At 43.3% G+C, this 11,012-nt stretch overlaps 1 pseudogene; it reads right to left on the bottom strand.

Moving 5' to 3' along the window:
• Positions 1–863: 863 nt before the first annotated feature.
• LOC101118920 (EMI domain-containing protein 1-like) lies at positions 864–10,450 on the bottom strand (annotated as a pseudogene).
• Between the last annotated feature and the right edge of the window lie 562 nt (positions 10,451–11,012).

Here is an 11,012-nt window from a genome sequence, read left to right as displayed (position 1 = left end):
ATTTACAAAGGAAAATACTGTTTCAGTATGGGTTCCTTGCCAAATCAGGTAATTAAAACATACCAGTGAGCTCTTCTCACCGAAGTCTCCTCTAGCAAATTGCTAAATGTTTTTCAAGATAACACAAATACTGAGATAGAAGACATACAACTTTGGAAAGACTACCATGTATCAACAGTTGGGCTTAAAGAAAAGATGCCACCTGGTGTCTCTAGTTTGTTTTTTAATTTTTTGGCAGTCAGGCAGAGGCCTTTATTGGCTGATACACATCTACCTGCTGTGGCAGTCACAGGCAGTTGTGGGAGCAGGCGGCCCCCTCTTCCAGGCCCCCAGAAGGAACTGAGGGTTCAGTGGTCAGAACTGACACAGGAGCCCTGAATACCCAGTCATATCAGGTAGCTTGACCTCAGGGTCAGGAACCCAGCACCAGAAAACAAGGAGAGGAGGGGTTCAGGTGGGCTCCCCAGGTTTGGCTGGGGAGCGGGGAGGCTGAGACTGCCTGCCCTCATCATCCCCGGAAGTGTGAAGGGCCGGGCAGTTGATGAGACGACAGAAGCTCCAAACCTGCCATCCCTGCCGCAGACCTGCATCACTCCACTTCACAGAGGGCAACTGAGGCCCAGAGTCCTGAGCCCTCTCACCTGGGCCACACTTCCCTCTCAGGCCCCAGTCCCTGCTCAACCTCATGGAAGGCGGACATGCACGGGGTACCAGGACCAAGACCCCTACCCCAAGGCCCAGGTGGCACAAGGGACCCTGAGGATATTAATAAATATGGACCAGCAGGCCCCAGAGACAGTCGACCCAGTCCAGGCTGGGAAGGGAAGCCTGGCCTGGCCCTCCCCATGGGGCCACCGCCACCCTCAGTTTGTCTTGTCTCGGCTCTTGGGGGCCAGGATCTAGGAGCTGGCAGTGTGTCCTCCCCTTTTGCCCTTCAGGAGGCTGGAGGTGTCCCTGGGGGTGGCAAGGCTTGTCCCTGACCCCTCTGGTTCCAGTGAGCTCTTCTCACCAAAGTCTCCTTTGCAGCCAGGTTCTCCCCACTGCCCCTATAAAGACTGTGGGTCCGGGCTCCCATTGCAGTCCTCTGGCTCTTCTCTCCAGGGTGGCCTGAGATTTCTTTAGGTACAGTGGGGCCTGGGGAGGGGGGGAGTCCCTTATGTCCAGGACTCCCAGGAATGCCCATGGGGCCAGGAAGTCCAGGAGGACCCATGGAACCTGGGGAGGGGCCTGGGGACCCAGCCAGTCCAGGGGGCCAGTGGCTGCTGGTCTCAGTGAAAGTGTTGGACAGAAACAGGTCTTCAGGCTGGGAGATCCGATTGTAGGGTGGTCCAACAGGGGCTGGGGGGTGGGGCAGGGAGGCCAGGGGGGCCAAGAGGGCCTGGGGGCACTGGAGGTCCCCTCTCTCTGTTGTACCCGCAGCTCTGGCCTGACCAGAGCTCCCTGGGGGGCCCTGCAAACCTGGTGGACCTTTCATCCCCACTGGGCCCCCACTGCCGGGGTCTCCTGTGGGGCCAGTGGGCCAAGGAAGACCCTGGGCACCAACTCCATCATCTCAAGGGAACAGAGGACGCCTCTGGTTTTCTCTGGCTCCTGGCAGCCCTCGAAGGCCTCCATCTCCAGAGCTGCCCTGGGCAACTGGGGAGCCCCAAGGTGGGGCAGGTTCCTCAGGGGGGCAGCTGGGGTCGGGGCCCTGCCCACTCCGTGACAGTCAGCCCTGCCACCTTGGCCTCCAGCACCTTCAGCTGCTCAGTCAATTCGACACTTTGCTGCAGTTGAGAAAACCAGAGAAGCCTGTGGTCCCCAAGGGCTAACCGCCAGGTGGCGCTGCCCAACCACCCGGGCGCCACGAAACCAGAAGAGCCTTCAACTTCCTTGCAGCTCGCCAGCCAGGGCCTGGAGGCCACATATTCACTGGAAGGCGGTCATCTTCTTGTACATCACCTTGTAGTGGGTTTTACCCCCGTTCTGTAGCTGTCACTCAGTCGTGTCCAACTCCCGCGACCCCGTGGACTGTAGCCCACCAGGCTCCTCTGTCCATGGGATTCTCAAGGCAAGAATACTGGAGTGGGTTGCCATTTCCTTCTCCAGGGGATGGATCTTCCGACCCAGGGATCAAACCCGGGTCTGCTGCATCACAAGCAGACTCTTTACTAACTGAGCCACCGGGGAAGCCCCTGTAGCTGTTCCCAGAGCAGCTCATTGGCCAAGGGCAATTCTGCAGCACCCTCTGCAGGTAGGTGCCGTTCTGCACGTGGCACGAGAGGGTGCTGGTCACCACATAGGAGCACCAGTTAGTTCCCCCTGCCCCCAATGCTCCAAGCGGCGCTGCCTCACAGGTGGCCAGAGCCCTCAGCAAAGCAGCACCCAGGCCTGCGGGGTGCCCCTGCTGCTCCCGCGCGGGCCCCTCACAATAGCTCCCAGCCTGGTGTGCCTGGCCTGCCTGCCCACGAGGCCAGCTGCCCCAGATGCTTGGATCCTGGTTCCCAGCACAGCACCTTAGAGTGCTCTAGTTTGTTATATAACTAAACTATGATTGAATTTATCACAGATAAATCCATGAACTTAGAAAGTTTAAATTATGAGTGATCATAGAGTATTTGATGCTTTTGAATTGTAGTGCTGGGGAAGATTCTTGAGAGTCCCTTGGAGTTCAAAGAGATGAAAATCAGCCAATCCTAAAGGAAATCAACTATGAATATTCATTGGAAGGACTCATGCTGAAGCTCCAATAATTTAACTACCTTTTGCAAAGAGCTGACTCATTGGAAAAGACCCTGATGCTGGGAAAGGTTGAAGGCACAAGGTGAAGGAGGTGACAGAGGATGAGATGGTTGGATGGATCACCAACTCAATGGACACGAATTTGAGCAAACTCTGGGAGACAGCTGAGGACAGAGGCGCCTGGCCTGCTGCAGTCCATGGGATCACAGAGTCCCACGTGACTTAGCAACTGAACAGTAGCAACAACATAGAGCATTAGCATCACCTGTGAATAAGAGAGCCTTCTGCTCCAAGAACCTCCTGTTTCAAAAATTCTGATTTTTGTGTACTCTGTTTCTTCCTTCTCACAGTTTATATCAGTCCAGTGGAGAAGGCAATGGCAATCCACCCCAGTACTCTTGCCTGGAGAATCTAATGGATGGAGGAGCATGGTAGGCTGCAGTCCATGGGGTCACTAAGAGTCAGACATGACTGAGCAACTTCACTTTCACTTTTCACTTTCATGCATTGGAGAAGGAAATGGCAACCCACTCTAGCATTCTTGCCTGGAGAATCCCAGGGACAGAGGAGCCTGTTGGGTACCGTCTATGGGGTCACACAGAGACGGACACGACTGACGTGACTTAGCAGCAGCAGCAGCAGCACAAGCCATCATCTGCTTGAAGGACAAAAAGCAGGATGAAGAAATCCTGAGTACAGAATCTAAAATGAGTGAAGGAGTAACCCGTAATTTAAAATATTGTTCATTGCCTTTGGGTTCCTGTTAAAATACTAACTGGTGTTAGGTAATATAGTAAAACAAAATATGTAATGACAAATGTGTTTTCATTGCCTAATATACATTCTTGGAATCCTAGGCTGAAAGACAGTGATATAAATTATATATATATACATATATGTGTGTGTGTATACACTCATATATGCAGTTCATACACACACACACACACACACACACATAGGCTTTGAATTATTTTTTCCCTTTCCTTACCATGTACCAGTGGATAGATTTCAATGTAGCAAAAGATGATATCTCCCACTTTTATTGTTTAAATTACAATAATGAGACAACTCAGAAATTTATCAAAGGAAGGAAATATAATCTGAAAATGTCTGATGAAGTTAGGGAGACTGTGGTTCAAATTTTCATTAAAATGGATTAACATCATATAACTCTAGCAACAGTGTTATATTAGAAGCCATCAGATAACACTGTTGCTTTAAATCAGAAGCATGAGTATGAGGGAGAGCTGTCTAACAAATGTGCATCTGTCAATCTCAATGCTTTATGACTGCTACAAATACATAATTAAGTGAAGAACTGCTAGTCTTCATTTGTAGTTAGTAGATCATAAAATTTAAAATATGGCATCAATTTGACAGAGTCTAGAAGAGAAGAATGCCATATTAAAAAACTCTCATGCTGAAATAGTTAAAATTGAACTTTAATTCTAATTTTCCCACTTATAAGGTATATAATTTTGAGAAATTCAGTTAATTTATCTAAATCTCAGATTCTTTCTTTGTAGAAATATTATAAAACCTATAATGATTTGTAAAAATTAAATATGTCTCATATATAAAATAGAACTTGGCTTGCAAGAAGTAAACCTCAATGAATTATGTATGCATAACAGTATATGTATTTATATGTATATCTGTAAATGCCTTCATATAGCTAGATGGATATTCAAATAGGCTTTCTCATTCAATATCCATTGCCAAATAATACTATCCTACAAAATAGCTTACTCCATTAAAAGGACACAAGCACAACAAAAATAAGAGAGTTGTTTCTCAAGTAGCATGCTAAGTATATGCAGGAAAAATATCAACCACACTAGATTCTATCTTACAAATTTCAGAAAACCAATTAAGATCAAAAAGTAACATGGCAAAAGGAATTGAACTTACCAGGTCAACACATTATGAATCTAATCTTTTACATTTTGTATCTACTTTGTTGGATTTTTTTTTTTTGGATTATACATTTTTATGTTCCTAGGTCACTACAAAATAGAGAAGTGCCTGCTAAACCACATTAAATTGCTCTCAATATAGCTTTAAAATACACTGTAATATTGCCTTAATCAGAGTGTCTCAATAACCTTAGCAGCTCACTGTAGAGCTGCTGGATAAAAGAATCTCAGTAAACTGCCTCAAAATTTAGTTGATTTCAGACTGTGTACACCTAGGTGACTAATCATTTTCTAGAAATGGTGTATGTAAATTTGGAAGCTCACAGACTCAATACGCCTGTAAATTACTTATGTAATTAAAATAAGTAGCTGCTTCCTTTAATGTGCAATTTTATGATAAAGTAAATATTAATACTATATTAGAACTGAAGATGGAATAAGAGACTGGTTCCAAATAGGAAATGAGTACTTCAAGGGTGCATATTGACACCCTGCTTATTTAGCTTGTATGCAGAGTATATCATGAGAAACACTGGGCTGAAGAAGCACCAGCTGGAATCAAGATTGCCGGGAGAAATGTCAATAACCTCAGATATGCAGATGACACCACCCTTATGGCAAAAAGTGAAGAGGAATTAAAAAGCCTCTTGATGAAAGTGAAAGAGGAGAGTGAAATAGTTAGCTTAAAGCTCAACATTCAGAAAGTGAAGATCATGGCATCTGGTCCCATTACTTCATGGGAAATAGATGGGAAACAGTGGAAACAGTGTCAGACTTTATTTTGGGGGGGCTCCAAAATCACTGTAGATGGTGATTGCAACCATGAAATTAAAAGACACTTACTCCTTGATAGGAAAGTTATGACCAATCTAGATAGATATTGAAAAGCAGAGACGTTACTTTGCCAACAAAGTCCATCTAGTCAAGGCTATGGTTTTTCCAGTGGTCATGTATCGATGTGAGAGTTGGACTGTGAAGAAAGCTGAGCACGAAGGAATTGATGATTTTGAGCTGTGATGTTGGAGAAGACTCTTGAGACTCCCTTGGACTGCAAGGAGATCCAATCAGTCCATCCTAAAGGAAATCAGTTCTGGGTGTTCATTGGAAGGACTGATGCTGAGGCTGAAACTCCAATACTTTGGCCACCTCATGCGAAGTATTGACTCATTGGAAAAGACCCTGATGCTGGGAGAGATTGAGGGCAGGAGGAGAAGGGGACGACAGAGGATGAGATGGATGGATGGCATCACTGACTCGATGGACGTGAGTTTGAGTGAACTCCGGAAGTTAGTGATGGACAGGGAGTCCTGGCGTTCTGCAATTCATGGGGTTGCACACAACTTAGCGACTGAACTTAACTGAACTAAACTGAATGCAAGTCTGTGTAAGAAATGTTTAATGTCACTGTGAGCATACCTTGTTTTGTTTTTTTATAGAAGAGTTGCACTGGGTCTTAAACAACAAACCAAATGAAAAATTCCTCTAATATCACATTACACATTTAAGACATGATAACGGACACTCACATTATCATGTGAATTGAAGGGGACTGCATGTTTGGGAATGCATGTAAAAATGAGACATACACATGACATTTATTATGGGAAACAGTGGCTGACTTTTTTTTTTTTGGGGGGGGGCTTCTAAATGACTGCAGATGGTGATTGCAGCCATGAAATTAAAAGACGCTTACTCCTTGAAAGGAAAGTTATGACCAACCTAGTCAGCATATTAAAAAGCAGAGACATTACTTTGCCAACAAAGTCCATCTAGTCAAGGCTATGGTTTTTCCAGTAGTCATGTATGGATGTGAGAGTTGGACTATAAAGAAAGCTGAGCACTGAAGAATTGATGCTTTTGAGCTGTGGTGTTGAAGAAGACTCGAGAGTCCCTTGGACTGCAAGGAGATCCAACCAGTCTATCCTAAAGGTGTCCTTGGTGTTCCTTGGAACGATTGATGTTGAAGCTGAAACTCCAATACTTTGGCCACCTGATGTGAAGAGCTGATTCATTTGAAAAGAACCTGATTCTGGGAAAGATTTAAGACAGGAGGAGAAGGGGAGGACAGAGGATGAGATGATTTGATGACATTACCGACTCAATGGACATGAGTTTGGGTAAACTCTGGGAGTTGGTGATAGACAGGGAGGCCTGGCATGCTGTGGTTCATGGGGTTACGAAGAGTCGGACACAAATGAGCGACTGAACTTAACTGAGAAGATAAATTATTTTCTTCTCCACAGTGATGTTTTGAGAATAATTTATAAAGAGCAATCATTTTCACAGTCTCCAGTTTTCCTCTGTTGTATTCTAATTGTTTTCAACCCTGGTGAGGCAATGTCCTACCTAATAACAATCATCAATATATACATTAAAACAAAACCATACCATCAAAGTCCTTCCCAGGTAGCTCAGTAATAAAGAATCCACTTGCTAGCACAGGAGACACAGGAGATGCACGTTCAATTCTTGGGCTTGGAAGATCCCCTGAAAGAGGAAATGGCAATCCACACCAGTATTGTTGTCTGGGAACTCCCATCATCAGAAGATCCTGGCCAGCTACAGTCCATGGGGTCACAAAAGAGTCAGACATGACTTATTGACTGAGCATACATACACATACCATCAAAAATTGAGAATACCAAGTGTTTCTGATAAAGTATTGATATAGACATTTAATAACTTTCCCCTTAATATTTTTCTGAGATTGTTTTCATAGGAAGCATTCTCAAGTTTCTAAGCACTGGAATTCTAGCATTTGGTAGCAGAAGAAAAAAACAAAACAGGCTTTGGGAGCCTCAGCTTACAATTTTGCAAAAGAAAACTACAGTTAGAATTAACAAGTAAAATATAGAATAATGTCATTTTTATTGCACCGCTTGCAGACTCATAAATTTATTAATAATTTATTGACAGATAAAGCATTTATCTAATTTTTCAGATTTTGTCTTCTATCTAAATCATAATAGGCATTACTCATGTTCAGTATCTAGGTAAAAATATTTGTCATATACCCTTTTATGGCTATAGAATATGCAACATTTTCTAAGCATCCACTAAAGACAAATACTATAATTCTCAGCGTTACTAAAGTAGCAAGTGCTTATGTTTTTATACTTCAGTTTCTTTAAAGGCCACCAGCTCTTGAAAATAGGACTCAGTTTCAGTATGGTAAAATTTGAAGACTTAATTTTGGCAATTGGATTTGAAAACTATTAATAAGTCATACATGTACATGATAAATTCTTGCCAATAGGTTAACATATTTCTTTTGCTGGTTAAAATAAAATTCATTCATAAGGTTATATAAAATAGTTATTCTAAAGTCACTATCCCAGTGATCTTATCATTAACTTGCCCAACTATCACTGAATTTTCCTGTAATGTTAATTAGGAACTTGATCTCTCTAGCAGAGCTAGAAATTTTATAAGGCAGGACCATTGTGGTTCTTCATGTCATGGATATGTCTCTTTCACTAAGGGAATGTCAGGAGATAGTTCATGGCTGGGGTGCCATTATCCATCATCTATGAGTTAGACAAATTACCTTGGAACCATGGAAAAACCCAACTTCTACAAATGAAAAATAAACCTTTTCAAATTATTATAATTTACATATGACATATATTATTATGCCCTGCAAAAGTTGAATTTTTAGTACAGTGTCAGTTTTATTAATAATAAATCTGCTTACCCAGAAACACAGTAAAAATATTGGTAAAATAATCCAAGGACAGGGACTACTAAAGGGAAGACATTTTTAACTGAGTACGATAAAGTAGAAATTACCACTTTAGCAAACCAGAGGTAGTTAATTGATGATTATTTTAAAGAATATTTTCAACTCCAGCTGTCTCATTGAAACACCTCTCATACCAGGAACTGTCATCTCTACTAGGGATTTCCTCCTCAAAACAATTGACAATAAGAGCAAATTTAATAATGAGACATTTAATGTTAATAAGAGAAATTATGAACTAACATTATATCTTTGTGGGGCTTTTTATGCAATATGACAGTAGCAATAACTTGGCAATGTCTATCAATTTCACTGAGGCAGCAGTATTTATTATTCATCTGAAATAGGAGTCGAGAATAGAAATTCTAGCTCAAACAGTGAAGTAACTAGCATTTCCCAAGATACTTGTTTTTAGGCATCACTGTTGACTGAAGGGTTAATAGGGTAGCAGAGATGTGCCTGCAAATGGGCCTCTCTGCTAGGGCTGGACGTCCTTGCAAATGAGGCATTCTGCCAAAGAGTCTGGACACAGCCTTGAGTTTGATGGTCCCTTGCAAACAAAGGAGCATTCCTTTCTTGTGATAAAGAAGAAATAGAGGGCTTTGTACAGACTCTGCAGTAGACTAGGATTTTACTCCCCTTTGCTATATGATAACATGTATGCACCTGCGCTGTGCTGAAAAGGCTTATTCATGCAGTCTGGAATTCTGCTTAGGGGGCTTTTATAATAAACGGCAATTAATTTTTTGTCCAGTTCTGTTCCTCCGGCCAGAGTGTGCGTGTCGTCTGTCTCTTGTGTGTGTCTTGTTCTGTGTCATTTCACTCGTAATTTCCAACATCTGGCGCCCAACGTGGGGCTCGAGTGAAACCAAAAGGGTGAGTAACCCTGGGGGGATTTTAAATCCATAGCAGGGGAACTTTCGGGAAAATTATGGGGAATTCCTCACCCTAGCAGAGGGGAGCTTTCAAAAAAAATCATGGGAATTCCTCATCATTATTACGGGCACAATACATGAAGTTAGTCCAAGGACTTCTCCACTCCATAGGCGTTAAAGCCTCGACTCGTTGGTTGAGTGGGCTCTTTCGCTTGGTGGAGCAATATTGTCATTGGTTTCAATATCAAACTAAGTTACAGTTAAACTTGAAGGAATGGAAAATAATTCAAAAGGAATTGAGAAAGCAACATCAGAAGGGTAATGTGATCCCTTTGAAGTTATGGACTTTGTGTAGTGCTCTAACACAGGCTTTGACCTTGCTCTCTACTAATAATGAAACTAAATCTAATGCTTCAGGGAGGGGAGAAATAATTTATGAGGATGTGTCAGATGTTGGTGGGGCTTCTGCATCACCTGAAGGCAGGGATACAAATGAGCCTCCTCCTGTAAATGGTGAAACATCTGATAGTTCAGAATCAGATTTGGAGGCTTCTTCAGTTTTGTCAGAGGAGGGCAAAGAGATTAAAGAAATGACCCATCTATTCCAGGAATGGTGGAAATCACGTAAGGAGGAGAAAAAATCTACACCTTCTGCTCCTCCTTGTGCTTCTCTTTTCCCCACTGTGGTTAATCGGCCCGATGTGGGCAGGGAACATTGTCGGTTCTCCTTTCCTTTGTCTATGCTTCATGATGATGACTTGTCTGCTCCCCCTGGTGGGTTTATCGATCCTCCACAATTGTTTCCCATCCAGAGACAGCAGGATGGCAATGCGATAAATGTTCAATATGCTCCTTTGGAATATAAATTTTTTAAAGATCTTAAAGCTGCAGTAGCACAGTACGGTCCTCAATCTCCCTTTGTTTTGGCTATGCTGGAATCATTGGGAAAAGGCAAATTAATCATTCAGTTAGATTGGGAATCTATTGCCCAAGCTGTCTTGGAGGGCTCTCAATGGTTGCAACTTCGTAGCTGGTGGGAAGAAGAAGCTAGAAAGCAGGCTCGGATTAATGAGGGACAGAATCCCCCTGGTCCTCTTGAGGACAAGCTAATGGGAGAGGGCCAATATCAGCTTTAAGAGAACAGGCTCAATACTCTGATCAGGACTTACAACAAGTCTGCCAGGTCTTTTTATGAGCATGGCGCCGTGTGGTGCCTACTGGCCACGCCCAGCCCTCCTTCGTTAAAACGATGCAAGGCCCCAATGAGCCGTATACTGATTTTTTTAGCAAGATTGAGGGTAGCTGTGGAATGGGCTATAGGGAGGGATGAGATTTCAGAGATATTATTACAAACTTTAGCATTTGAAAATGCAAATCCTGAATGCAAGCATATACTGGGACCTTTAAAGGGACAGGGTGCACCTATAGCTGAATATATCAGAGCCTGCTCAGGAATAGGAGGGACTGAGCATCAGGCTAATGTCTTTGCTACAGCCTTGGCCAAAATTATGAGACCACCAAAGGTAGGTAACTGCTTTCATTGTGGAAAACCTGGTCGTATGAAAAGAGAGTGTTGGAAATTAAAAGCTGATCAAGGTGTATTTCCTAAAGACAGATCTCTTGCTGGGAAGAATAAGACTCCTCCTGGACTTTGCCATTGGTGAGGGAAGGGGTTTCATTGGACTAATGAATGCAGATGTAAAACAGACAAAATGGGCAACCTGATACCGGGAAACTATCCTGCGGGCCTAAGTCCTTGGG

The sequence above is a fragment of the Ovis aries genome, chromosome 1 (assembly GCF_016772045.2).
Source record: "Ovis aries strain OAR_USU_Benz2616 breed Rambouillet chromosome 1, ARS-UI_Ramb_v3.0, whole genome shotgun sequence".
NCBI lineage: Eukaryota > Metazoa > Chordata > Mammalia > Artiodactyla > Bovidae > Ovis > Ovis aries.
This window is presented reverse-complemented; position numbering and strand designations above follow the sequence as displayed.